General features: G+C 43.0%; 1 protein-coding gene across 1 annotated transcript in view; it reads left to right on the forward strand.

Annotated features, from left to right (window-relative positions):
- TTC23L (tetratricopeptide repeat domain 23 like) overlaps window positions 1–12,872 on the forward strand; it is a 145,718-nt gene that overhangs the window by 97,198 nt on the left and 35,648 nt on the right. The window lies entirely within an intron of this gene.

Here is a 12,872-nt window from a genome sequence, read left to right on the forward strand (position 1 = left end):
TCTGGCAAGTAAGATGACATAAAATAGAAGTTTCTTCGATGGACCTTCCAAATTATTTGCAAGGCCGAAGATAAGTATAGGTAGGTTGACAATAATATGTATCCCCAATGACCTAGTAAGTGTGTTACTCACCCCTTCCCAAAAATCAAGAAGGGCAGGGCAGTTCAGAAACATGTGGATATCTGATGCTGCAATTTCCCCACATTTTGCACAGCATATTGATGGACTATTTGAGAATGTTGCTATCCTCTGGGGTGAATAATAGGCCCTGTGGATTGTAAAAAGGTGATTCCTGCGAAGCCGGGCTGGTTTTACCGTGTCCCACATCATTTTACATGAGTTTAACCATAATGACTGAAGGTCTTGTTGTCCCAAAGTGAGATAGGCAGTTGAAATTCGCCATCCCCCTCTTCCATAATGCATCGATACCAAAACGCAGCTTCTTTCTTTGCTGGAAGTTTATGCAGGATCAGATGCTCGAATTGGTTGGTACCACCCAATAGACGTTTATTGCGGGAGGCTTCAGCAGCAGTGGCCCAACTAGTTAGTTGGAAATATTTGAATCTAGAGAGAGATGGACCTACTTTATCTCTAAGAGCCTCCCAGGGAACTAATGTGTTTTCCACAAAAAGATCTCCCCACCTCTCAATGCCAGCCCTCCTAAGGGGAATTGATAGACTATCCAACAAACATTCTGGAGTCCCTGGAGAGTTCCAAATCGGAGCATATCTCGAAAAATAGCCCAGCTTCAACAAAGCCCTCAGCTTAACCCATGTTCTTGCCACCCCCTGTAATACCTTCAGCCTAACTTTTTTGAAGAATTTTGGGTTGCCATACTTGTATAAATAGCCTTCCTCCGGGATACCGGACCCTCTCAACATAGCCAGAAACATAGTGCCTACTCCCCCACTAGCAGGAGTCTTTAATAACATACGCGAGTGGGAGAGTTGAAACGCCCAAGCATAGAGCTGTAAGTCAGGGGCTACTAGACCTCCCTTCTCTCTCCGCCTTCTAATTTTTTTCCAGGCTTTCCTGGAATGTCGAGAAGCCCAAACAAAAGTATTGAGTTCACTTTGGAGTTTAGCCAAAACACCCGTGTCAAAAAATAAAGGAATGGCATCAAAGAGAAAAGTATATCTGGGTAAAATAGACATCTTGATTAAATTAACTCGCCCCAGTATTGAAAGCGGCAAGAGAGCCCAAGATTTCATTAACTTACGGGTTTCTCTTGCGACCAACATTAAATTGTGGGGGGGTATCTTGTCAATGTCATGGAGAATATGTACTCCCAGATATCTCATATTAGTTTTCAGAGAAGGGAGCTGATGGTTAATCTGCATGTTCCATGCCATTATTTCAGTTTTGGTGGTGTTAACCTTGTACCCTGAAACTGTACCGAATTCTTGTGCCAGTTCCATAACTACGGGGTAAGCGCTATTGAGATCTGATGTAAATATTAAAACATCATCGGCATACAAGGCCACTTTTTTTTCCCATTCTCCATGCTTAAAAGACAATACTCTGCACTCTTCTCTCAATAATTGGGCAAAAGGCTCAATATATAAATCAAACAACAAAGGGGAAAGGGGACACCCCTGACGCGTACCCCTCGAGATCAGAAAAGGTTCTGCTAGAGAGCCATTTATAAGTAGGTTAGCCGATGGTTTACTATACATAGAGTGCAATAGAACGCCTAAACTTATTTCCGATCTTAAACTTCGCCAGGGCCTCCGACAAGAACAACCAGTTGACCCTGTCGAAGGCCTTAGCAGCGTCAAGGGTCAGGACCGCCAATGGTAGAGACCACGTTGAGGCCAGATCTATGGCACCAATTAGGTCATAGGTCAGTTCTGAGAGATGACGCCCCGCAACAAAGCCCCTCTGGTCGTGATGTAAGAGATCCCCTACCACACTACCAAGCCTAGCAGCCAAGATTGAAGCGTAGATTTTATAATCCGCATTTAATATAGAAATTGGCCTATATGATTCACAGCTTGTAGGTGGTTTTCCCGGCTTTAATATTAGGGTTATAGATGCATTATTCCAAGACAGCGGAGGCGCCATACCATCTTGAAGGATTTGATTGAATAGAATTGTCAAGATCGGAACAACCTCCTTAATAATACATCTATATATCTCAGAAGGAAGACCGTCCGGACCTGCTGCCTTGCCCTTCTTTGATCTCATTATTACTTTGTGGACCTCCTCTTGAGTTATCGGATGGTCCAAGACCACTTGTTGTTCCGGGGTTAGTGCAGGGACCTTTATCTTACTTAGCCAAGATTGAATCTTCATAAGGTTTGAATCGCCACCCTCCTTATAAATTTCCTGAAAGAAGGACTGAAACACCCCTTTGATGTCATCGTCAGAGGTATAAAATATACCATCCTTGAAGACCGCATTGATATGATTTCTTGCTTGATCAGATTTAACTTTCCAAGCAAGTAATTTCCCTGCACCCTCACCATATTCAAAATAGGCTATTTTGCTAGCCTCCCAACTTTGCAATAATCGTGAACTCAGCACCATTTCAAGCTGCCCCTTAAGATCATGCAATTTGGCTTGTATTCCCACTAATAAACCGGGGTTTTGTAAATCGAGCGATGTTTGAATAGTTTTAATTTTACACTCTAACTCAGATATATCTTCCTTGTATTTTCTCGTTTTATAAATTGTAATACTAGTAATACTACCTCTCAAAAAGGCCTTAAATGACTCCCATACTTTAGCCACCGAAGCGGTGTCCTGATTCCTTGCCATAAAACTCTCGGTCTCTCTCTGAAGAGTAAGTAAGATGTCTTCTGATGTCATTAATGAACGGTCCATAGACCAAGTCCTTGGCGAAGGAACCACAGTTCCCTCTATAACCAAGCTCACAGACGAGTGTTCCGAAAGATGTGCCGGAAGATAGGAAATATTTGTTACCATTTTATTCAAAGAGTGGCTAACAAGAATGTAGTCAATTCTAGATTGATGTTTATACTTGTAGTTAAAAAACGAATATTCACGTCTAAGACCTGACCTGACCCTCCAAATGGCTAGGTACCCAAATTGTTTCATGACACCCATGAGACAAGCTCTAGTTTTAGGAGAAGTTAACGCGCGGCTATTCATAGATTTGTCCACTAAAGGATCTAGAACTATATTAAAATCGCCTGCTAATATAACTGGTTCTGAAAAATCCAACAAGGCTGATACCAAGTTTTTAAATGAAGAAGGGTCGTCCTGATTCGGACCATAATAGCCGGCGATCGTTACTCTGAGACCAATCAACTGAAGTTCTGCAACACCCCATCTGCCACTTGGGTCCACTGTTGATGATCTGAGAATCGCACGCGCAGCTCTTTTAACCAGGATTGCTAACCCTCTTATATTAACTAATTGTGTAGTGCGAATTACAAAGTCAATCCACCTTGACTTCTTGGTAAAGCTAGTAGCTCCTGTTCGATCAAGTGTGTCTCCTGCAATACAATGATCTGCGCACTACTATCACGTAAATATTGAAAAATCCTTTGTCTTCTAGAATTAGTGCGCAGACCATTGACGTTCCAGGAGAGAACATGGATCGAGTTCATAAAAAGACAACTAGCAATGTAAACAATTTCACCTGCCCAACTAACCTAGGAAAACCACAAAACAAGCAATGATACACACAAGCACTATTTTCCTTTTACTTTTTCAAGACTGCTGGATAAAGAGAAAAACGTTTTATAATTGAAAATAAGGACATTTTAATTTTTTCCCCCTGCCATCCCCTCGTGACCCTATCCCTATCCCAACCCCCAAAAACCCCAGTGAACCCCCAACCGCCCCTGAAAACCCTTCCCCCTAATATCTGGACCATGTCCAGTATTCGGCACCTAGCCGTGTACGGCCCTTAACTACTTAATATATTATATTTATATTTATTGTTACTGAATCCAATGCCGCCTAAGTGTATGAAAATGGTTATAACAACTAAGCCGTCATTGTTTACTTAATTCTATCAAAAGCGCATCTGCTGCCATCACTGAGCTCACATTATGCATTTTATTGTTAAGCATTATTTTTAAGGTTGCAGGAAATTTCAGCTGGGCAACAGCGCCCAGTTTCCTGAAATCATCTAATCTCTTCCCTAGCTCCCATTGCCTTTCGAGAGTGGTTCTTGACAAATCTGATCTTATTTGAAAGGTACAACCACATGCTGTTAGAGATTTTTGCTTGAGTGCTAGAGTAAGAATTTGTTCTTTGAGAGCGTATGTCTGAAAGTTGATTAAAATCTTTCTAGGCTTCGGCCTTTGCAAGTTCCTTCGGAAAGGGTCACTGTGTATTCGCTGGATGTCGCTAGATAACACCTCTTCTGAGACCTCCAGATCCAGAGCTTCTTTTAGTAGAGCAACAACAAATCGTTTAAGGTTCCCTCCTTCTTTATCCTCCGGAACATTTAGTATTCGGAGATTATTTCTCCTTGCGTTATTTTCTAAAGTCTCAAGACGCTCAGATAGTACTGCCTCACTCACTTTTAGAGACTTTTTTTTAATCTTGGCAGATTCCAAATTTGCCGTGAGGTTAGTAACATTTTCCTCTAGTTGAAGTGTTCTAGTATCTAAGATATCCACTTTTGACCCAAGCGTCTCACAAAGAGTTCTGATTTCAGCTTGATTTGATGTAGAGGCTTGAAAGCCCTTTTTGATATCCTGGGATAAAGCTCTGAGCATTTCACCCACAGTGTACTCAGAATGATCATCAGATATATGCTGCTGTTCGCAAACTTTTGGGTCTCCACACTCGTCTGCCCGCCGAGAAATTTCTACAATGCTAGCTGAAGGCGGAGACGATGAGGAGAGATCAAACTCCCCAAATCCTGTTTGCGGCGATATCGGCTTTCCAGTGTCAGGACCCCCTGGGGGAATGAGAGCCTGTATATCTAGAGATTTAGGAGAAATACCCTCCATTGATTTAATTAGAGCTGAATCCCCTTTGGTCAGCTCCAGAATCTGTGGAAGTACCCTAAAATAGGACCTTAAAGAGGCGTTATTTTATTAGACGCCCCTTGAAGGAGTTTCCGTTTTTTAGTGCCCCTTATTTTCCGTGGAACCGTCTCGACTAATAGGGACACCTGTGTGCTCAGAAAACCCCCCCAGGTCTTTTTGCGTCGGGTGGCTCCGATCTTCCTGGTCTAAATTTAGTTTGAGGTAAAGTAGTAGACACTCTGGTGCTAGCCTTCTTCCCCTTCTTTTTAGAATTTTGGCTTCTAAATGACCAAAAGTCCCAGCTTGTGTTCCTTGGCGTCTGGATCTTAGCTTGGGAGGGGCTATTGCAGGCTCAGGCTCGGGGTCTGATATAACCGCATTGGAAAGACTGAAACCCTCTCCCGTAGCCTCGAAACCCCCAACCCCCCCCCTTTGATGGCACCTCCAGGGCGGTCCGCCTTACTCCCACAGACTCCACAATGCCACTAAGCGGACCCCTACCTCGAAGAAAGCCGAGACTGGCGCTTCGTGTACGGCGTAGTTCCCAGGACGCCGAGATCCAGCGAAGGGCGCCAAGTGGAGCAACAGATTAGCTGGAAAACCTGGAGCCGGGTCCGCACATTAGCGGGAAAGGAGAGGCACTACGATCCGCCAGGAGAAAGGAAAAAATACAGACTTTCGCTAAAACAAGCACATCAGGACACCAAAGGCCCTCGAGGTGCTAGTTGATTAATTTTTCGGTAAAATCAGCAATCGGCAGAACAAGACAACAAAAATCAACTTTACTTAACCATAATGGTTAAGCGGTAAAGCGAAGGGCTCCATACACAGGAGAGATGCCACGGCCGCTCAGCTCGCAGCCGCCATGTTTTCCCCCTTTATTGCGGTAGTTCTGCACGCCAGAATATTCATTTTCCTTGTCTGGTTCATTTAGGTGTCCCTTTTGCCTTCTGTGAAGGGCATGTTAAACAAGCATTTGCAATGCAATAGGTCTCGCATTATAAAAGTGTGAGCAGTTGGCATTGCTAATAATAATGCAACACTAGCTATTGGCATTGTAAATGATAATGGCATTTATTTATGTGTTTGTTTTATAAAATAGATAAAAAAGGCATTGTCATGAACAATGCCAATAGCTTAAACTTTTGCAAATGCGAGACCTATTGCATTGCAAATGCTTGTTCTACTATGGTTTGTGTCAACCTGTTTGGGTCACTATTTTGTGGTCTGTAGGTCTGCAGCTGGTGAAGCCTGGCTGTGTTGGGATGTTCGCCAATGGTGGTGCATTTTCCTGCACCATTAGTGTTTGTGCAAAGATGACATGGTCTGGGCTAATGACCTCATAGTCCAGTCTATGGAAGCAATGGTCCTGGCAAGTGATAAGATAGTCACAGCCATTGATGTAATAGTCCAGGCAAGTGACATAATAGGGTTTCTGACAATATTATCTTGACCTGGCATTAATGGTCCGTCCTCCACAGACCGGTTAGGGATGATGGTGATTTGAGCTCTCCAGTTGCCTGGGGAGGGCTGCGATTGTGTCACTGTTGGGTAAAATCTGAATTCTGGGGCAGAGTCTGACGCTGTGCTCCCCTGTTGAAGCCCCCTAAAGGTGGCCTTGAGCATAGACAGGCAGGGCCTGGGCCTGGTTTGATCCTACACCAACCCTTTACTGTACTCACAAGTGTTACACAGCGGTCAGTGGAGCAGGAGCCGCCGTCCAGGACTGCAGCTGCCCCTGCAGCAGGGGCATACCATCCATCACAAGTGAAGGGAGGTTTGTCACCACCTAGTACGGGGGATGCTTTCCCTCTGCAGGCATGTGAACAATGCCAGCAATGCTCCTGTGCCGTTAATTACAGCATCCTCGCCACTAAAAGATGGTTAGTAATACCAGCGCCCCTTCCGAGACTATAATCCCTCCTGTAGTATTGAAACTATTGTCTATATCGCTTTCTGCCTTTCTGAAGAGGCAAGCGGTAATTTACTATAATACCATAAGTAACTATTTACATTTATACAATGATGTCAGTCTCCCATAGCATGTAAAGTGTGCTGACGTCTTATTGGACCAAGTATGTGCTACAGAAAAATAGAATAAATGACATTTATTGTTGAAAATATATAATTATTTTGTAGAGTACAGCAACTGGAAGCGGACGGGGGGTAGTGGGCGACAGGGAGCTTGAGGTGGGGGGTTGTGGGAACAGGGAAAACGCAAGTAAAGCTGATGTGTAGGAAGCAATGAATGAGGCAGACAGAAGGCAGCAACAGCTCGAGGGCTGGGACAGTTTTGTAGGATGCTTGGCGGGGGCGGGGAAGCGGAACTTGTTGTTGTTAGTGGGGGCTGGGGTGGTTGAAAGAGTGGCGCTCACATTTGGTTGCTAGGATTAACAAGCCCAGCGGAGCGTGGCGCGCGCGCTTGGCGGGGGAGCGGACCCTTTGAAGTGCTCCCAAAAGGATTGCATGGCTAGCACGCGCACAATCACGCGCATCGTGCCGCCATGCAATCCGCTTTTTGGGAGCACTTTTCAAACCCCACAATAGTCTCGCCTTGCGATCGCTTACGCGATAGCAAGGCGAAACCTAAAAAACATGCTTTTGTTTCTTTCCTAAAAATAGTAAGAACTCTCCAATTGCCGCACTGCCGAATACTTATTAGAAAGAAAGCCTATAGTACGTGAAAGTTGAAATAAATAATGCCCAGAGGTTCTATTTTAGTAAAAACCATGTTGAAAAAAATGTAATACAAACTGCTCCTGCTAAAAAGACTTTCTTTACAGCGGAGGCTAAAATGCCATGAGTTAGGGAAGTTATGCATTAAAATGTGCAACGTGTTCTGCGACAGTAAGTGTATACGAAGGAAGCTTAAATGTACAGTAAACTATGCCGGCAGAGCGTATGTCTCCTCAACAATGAAAGTAACGCCACCCTGTTCTTCTGTGTAAATGTAGAAGATTGACTCCGCTAATTTGTTTATTGATAGCAGCAGCATACAAAAGCACTAGCAGCGAGCACGTTTCAAATAGATGTATTACTGTAGCTGCAAAGACAGCAAATCAGTGTTTAGTGTAAATATTTACTTTTGTTGGCACTTAAAAATAACCACTTTATAGGTACTTTAAATGTCCAGTGTGCGACAGCGCACTACTTCAGACGACAATAGGCCGGTCTTTGCTACAGTTTGATGTTATAATTATTAAAACGGTGTAAATGAAACAGAATCCCCTACGAGCATTACATAAACAGCCTCAAGATAACTAACTGTAACTGTTCAGAACGTATCTATATTAGCACTGGTATGTTTTTTCGTTAATATCGTACTGACTTTCAGAGCACACTTAGTATTACAGCAATGTAGCATTTTGTGTGTGGCAAATACATGACTGCAAAAACAATTTAACCGAGGGAACAAGCATAAATACAGAGTAAGAACCAACTGCAGTTAGTGCCTATGTCACAGCAATGATAAACGACACCCCACCCTGGTTTTCCGTTTAAATTTATGAGACTAGTGCTTTATAAACTGCGCACCACTGTACCAGCACTACTGGCTTTGTAAATAGTTGTAAATTGCATAAGATAACATAAGCAACAACTACGAATTCATTGTATATAATATGGAAAATATTTGTGTTGTTACGCGTTAGGGTGTGGCGTAAGGCTAAAGCTGCCGCCTTCGGCGCAGAGAAAGTAGGTTCGCGCCTGATTTGGGCTCAACATCATGTTATTGTGTAATGTAATCAAGCGCTTCAAGTTTGCACTAAAACGCTTCAAGTTTGGACTATAGCAAAAGAGAATAATGATTCTTTTTTTAACTTGGATCAAAAACAGTGTTGCAGAGTTAAGTTTTATATATTATTTGTCACCTTGAGGCTCAAAATGGAGAGCGCAAAAGGGACATGCCTCGGGACCTGCATTTAAGGACTGCTGGTGCGAAGCCCCGGTCCAGACCCGGCCCACTTAAAGCACTAATCCTGTTTTCTTTATGTGATGTGCTTTAACTTATGATGCGGAATATAGATGAAAGAGAATATCTTTATTAGGCACTAAAGTGATATGCTGCCAAACAGAAGGAAACCGCATTTGTGGTTGCAAAATGTGTTTGGCATCAGAAACACAGCATGTTTGTGCCGAAGATGACGCAACACCTTAAAAATTTAACATTTTGTGGGTGGCTAACACGTAATTGCAGAAACAATTTACAGAGTGAACATGCATAAATACAGAGTAAAAACCAACTGCAGTTAGTGCGTATGTCACAGCAATAATGTTAAATGTGCTTGGTGTTCTGCGACAGTAAGTGTATAGGAAAGAACTGTAAATATACAGTAAACACCGACGGAAGAAATGTACACACAAAAAAAATCCCAAACACGGCAAAGGGAAGAGAAGTAATAAATGTAAAAGTCACACTGTAGTTCCTCAGATGTCGGGATGATTGAGGTTATTGTTAACAGATGCACGTCCCCAGAGCATATGGTGAGCACTTTGATGTCCTCAGTGGCCGCGCGGCTCACTGAGGACATCAAAGGGGCCGCGAAGTGATCAGGCAGTGCTTTTCAGGCTGCCAAATGGTGCGCGCGCCCAGCGCACATGCACTGTATTTGGAGGCCTGAAAAGCACTGTTTGCACTTCCAGATCCCCCTTTTACAAAAGCTCCCAGATCCCCCTTTTACAAAAGCTCTCGCAAGTGCAGCGCTAAAGCGCTGTCTCAGGCGAGACCTAAAAAACAACCTTCAAAAAAAGCAAAATGCTAGTGTATGCCTGATGAATGCAGCCATGAACAGAGAGACCATGCATCTGAAGGCCGCGCCTGGTGCATGGACTCCTGAAGAGACACCATGCATCTACGGCCCAATGCTCCCTCCACTGGCTGCCTCTTAAAGCCAGAATGTAATCATGTGCCTAAATGTGATTTTAGTCTAACTATCGAATGTCACAAAATGTGTCACCCCTTCTTACCTGGCTTGTTTTTCAGTGCCAATGGAACGTTAGGAAAATCTGATGAGATGAAGGAAACTACTTTATTTCATTCTTTTGGGGTGGATGCTTATACATATTAAGAGCATTATCTGAACCAGACAATGGTGGAGCTGGCAAGGTCAAAGATTGTATCGCAAAGCTCTGAAGCAGTTCAAGTACCCTTTTGGTGCTAAAGGGTTCGTTGCATTGAAGAAATCTACATTATTTTTCAGAGTTCAGGGTGCATAGCAGCCTACTGATCACTGTTACCCTTTTGAGGGGTCTAATGTTTTCTTGTGCATGTTTGCAGACGTTCTTCATGAACATTTGTGAGGCCAGTTATTAGTGCATAGATTGAATTGCCAGATACGGGAGGATTGATGACGGGCGAGAAATCCTAAATTGTGTGAGGTGCTGGATGTAGCCAGAAGGACAATTTGGTTATGAGTGGATGTAAAGTGGCTGTAGAGGTGGGAGATGTACAAGTAGTAGATTACAAGAGAAAGTCATGCAGGGCAAGAATTAAAACAAACCCATGACTTTGTGACATTGTACACTGAGAAAGGGACATTTTGCCTGCCTTTGGAGAGATTCCAGTAAACCAAGGGGCCTTTTTATGAGAGGCTTGCACCACCTGAGCGTCGCTTTTTCTGATGCTCCTGTGGCGCAAACCACTCAACCATAGCTATGAGGCCACACAAAGCTGCTTTGCATGGCCTCATAAATATGGAGTAAGGCAAGGCAGCGCAAGTAGCTGGGTTGCCTCACTCTGCGTCAGGCGTTCATTGGCTGTTGCCACCCATGGAATTTTGACGCTGCCCTATATTTACTATATCATGTAAAGCTGGGGCAGCTGCAAAACTTTTCACCTCCCCAGAGCAGGCGTAACAAAGAGGAGTATTTTTATTTCTACTCGTTTTTTCCTCTTTCCATGTGTGCTGCATTCTGCAGCACACATGAAAAGAAGAAAACCCCTTTCAGGATTGTTTCTGTGCAGGAAGAGATTGTTTCCTGCACAAAAACAATTCTGCATATAGCAGACACAAGGATGCCTGCGTTGGGGCTGAGTAGCAAATTGTGCACAAGGGGAAAGTACAGGAATGCACCGTATTTCATAAATACGTTGCATTACTGCCATTTCACATTGGTGTAGGGCAGCGCAACAAGAAGACTTGTGGTGCTGCCCTACGCCAGTTCCCCATAAATGAAGCCCTAAATATGACTGTGTGGAGCACAGTGAATAAGAGAATTATGACATTAGTGCTGCAGTGCAAGTCCCTATTGAGATGGAGAGGAAAGGATCACAGAACATCATGATAAAGTGTTGGATCCGAGTATGGGGTGCTAATAGACTGGATTTGGAAGACATTATTAGTGGATTCTGGGCCATCTTACACTAAACCTCCTACCAAAGAAGCATAAGTTGAAGAATGAGCAAGAGAAGTTGTTTGTATCCAATGCACTTACATGTGTATTTGGAAGTACGCCCACAGCCGTAGTGGAGTATTATTTGTCTATTATTTGTCATAAATAAAATTTGTAAGGTGGTCAAGCTGTAGAAATGTTTATTTGTTAGGAAGGGAATATTCATTTAAGCTGAAAATATCAGGTAGGGCTAAACATGGAATTGAGACCTATTTCTGATTAAACACATTTTTTAATGTGAAAGGAGACCAGGAGAGATAAGATTGAGGAGTTTCATTTTGTGCCATCCTAGTGAAGTCAAGAGTTATGAGAAATTGAGAATTTCCAGTGGTTCCAAAGTCATGAATGTTCCAATTGGCGTTTGAGAATAGCTCAAGGAGGCAAATAAGCAACTTAACCCATTGAGATGAAAGAATAGTTGGCATGATAATGGATGCGCACACCCTGGATGACTTGATTTGTTGTGTGTTGACCACGAGATTTGGAATGTAAAATCTTGGTGGACCATGCCCAACTTTGGTGAAATGCTGGCAATTTTCAATAAGGTGGCATGCCTGTCAACTTTTGGTCTTTCATTTGCATAACACCAAATACAGATGTTCCTTTCTTTTCACTCTTAATCTCACCATCTTCCATCTTAATACTAATTCAGGCACATACATTTTGAGCAGGAATCCAATTCAGCAATGTTTGAGAGCACCATGAATAAGATCCTTGATGGAATGCATACAAATGAGATGATGTCAGTGATACCAACACAAATTAACCACTTGTATATAGATTCCAATGTGTATTGAAATTCAAATAATGTAATACTTAATCAACATACTGCTACATCTAAACTTAATATCCAACTCTAGGAATCACACAGCCTCCTTCTTAAAGTTTACTTTTTATAGCAGCTCTATTTGCATATTTTGAAGCCCACACTTCATTCCGGCCTCCTGCCGGCTTATTCTTTGCTGGCTCTTGCTCCATGCTGCTACTTTAGCTTCTGCTGCCCACTCACTCTATGAATGCTGTAGCTGGCAATTTCCAGATCCTAGGACACCTATATTTCTCTTAATCTTAAACAATGTGTCTGTTTATCACACAACATTCAATGTTAACCTTACATGCTGTTTCCAAAAGAAAGAAGAAACCTGGTTAAAACTGCAAATCCAAATAAACCCATACACACTGCATGCTATCCTGAGCCCTGTGCTTCACCCAGTCATGTTGTAAAGTATTTGTGATATCATTGCAGATCAGATAATCCACATAGCTGATCAAGTATCTCAGTTCTAATTTGCTCTGCCTAATTGAGTCCGGCCCAGATGACTCCTCTCAGCTAATTGTTGAATCTGTCACCACGCAAGATTACTTGCATGAACTTGCTGATGGACAGAATTGCCAATAAGTGTTTCTACAGAGACTCCAGATATTCATGTAATGACATGACCATCTGCCCCTTCTTCACATTTGAAAGTCTCTGTACTGCAATGTGAACATCACTTTCAAGACCAAAATCCAGTTACCTCATCCACCACC

Source organism: Triturus cristatus, chromosome 2_1 (genome assembly GCF_964204655.1).
Source record: "Triturus cristatus chromosome 2_1, aTriCri1.1, whole genome shotgun sequence".
Taxonomy (NCBI): domain Eukaryota; kingdom Metazoa; phylum Chordata; class Amphibia; order Caudata; family Salamandridae; genus Triturus; species Triturus cristatus.